Genomic DNA, 1622 nt, shown 5'->3' with positions numbered 1-1622 from the left:
TATAATTGCCAATTTTCGATCGCAAAAGTCAACTACCTTGACATTTGGCCGTCGACACAATCAGTTGACTGTCTCAAACTAAGAAAGATAGTAAAAAATATGAAAAAAAAAATGCTACAATCTATGCACAAGCTCTACTGATCGGTTTCGCTCAGTTCAGCTTATCGCGCGCTGTGAACGGTTCAAAGAGCATCTTTACCCTTTTAAGACCTGCTAAAGACGACAACAAAGATGTTGGCGATGATTCACGATTAGGGGTTTTTTTTTCCTCTCTTGTCTACATAATGCGCTTTCCAAGGCGTTTTGATTTTTCAATCTTGAAACATCGCTCCGAGATTCGTTAAATTGCATTTCATTATCAAGCCAGTGGTGGAAAGACGGGGTTAGTTGGGGATGTCGATGGTAGATTTTTACAAGGTGATTAGAGGGGTCCCCAGTTTATAATTTGCTGCTGATATCGAGACCCCAGAGACAGGGAGAAGTTTTTATGACGTCGTTAGGTTAATTTGGCAAGAACACTGTGAACACGCTGCTGGTGGATTACTGACTTTGATTGTGTATAATGTATTTAAAAGTTTGTTTTTCTGTACTTTCAGGTATGTGAACTTACTTCTATTTATCCCGATCTCAACGTTATGTTCAGGTGAAAAAAAAGGTTTGATCGATTTTATCACATACTTTCTTCTCGCCCAGGCCTAGCTGATATTTTTATTAAATATCGACAAAACAAATATCTAAGATAAAAATCCCATTCTGGGAGTTTCAAGTTTTGGCGCTGACATATGTTAGAAGATGTCCAACTGATCAAAAGCATTTTTCCCAACAAACATTTTTGTAGCTTTATTCATAGGTTCCATATAAATTATTGAAAATCGTAAAAGCGTTGATAAAACTGCATTGAATACCAAAGTGGAGGCAATATACATACATAAATTGATTTTTTTTTCTTAAGCAATGAAAACTACACCAATTTGGCGTTATCCGACACCTTATTCGCACCTATTGGAAGAATGCAAGAGAGCGCAAGATTTTGCTCGCAATCCCGCGAGAGAGCAAAATCATTTCAGAATTTACAACCATGGCGGACTTTCTATCAAATCCGATTTTAACTGACTTCAGACGACATTTTATACGATCTTTTCACTATGAAGTTGGAATTACGATTCGCAACACCATTGTAAACGACTTAAGTCATCATTTCTGATACGATTTCATGATTGCTGGGTTGACATGAAAATGTTGAAGTTCAGCTTCAAAATTGACAAAATTCGACGAACTTTTATCAAGTGCTGCAAAACTTAAAACCGAAGCTTCTGCGTTCATCTTATAGTTTCAACTAGCAATAATCGCACCTCGGTAGGACCTCATTGGTTACGATATCGCCACTGCGCAAAGCTTGTGTGTTCATCTTATTCAATTTGAAAATGGACACAAACACATATAGGATCTCAATGAAGCTTAATGTTACCTCGAAGAGACTTCTGCTTACTTAACTCTTAGCGTACCTCTTTCGAGGAGAGGATGGCATTTTACAAATGCTAAAACCAGCAATCTACAGAAAGTGTACGACACCCATAGAAGAGGTTGCAAAAATCCAATGTCTATTAAGCAAATCTTTGTGC

General features: G+C 37.5%; 1 pseudogene; it reads right to left on the bottom strand.

Annotated features, from left to right (window-relative positions):
* Positions 1-1275: 1275 nt before the first annotated feature.
* LOC129758870 (U4 spliceosomal RNA) lies at positions 1276-1397 on the bottom strand (annotated as a pseudogene).
* Positions 1398-1622: the final 225 nt, after the last annotated feature.

This window comes from Uranotaenia lowii, chromosome 3 (assembly GCF_029784155.1).
Source record: "Uranotaenia lowii strain MFRU-FL chromosome 3, ASM2978415v1, whole genome shotgun sequence".
Taxonomy (NCBI): Eukaryota; Metazoa; Arthropoda; class Insecta; order Diptera; family Culicidae; genus Uranotaenia; species Uranotaenia lowii.
Note: the sequence above shows the minus strand (reverse complement) of the source record. Positions and strands in the feature narration are given on the sequence as shown.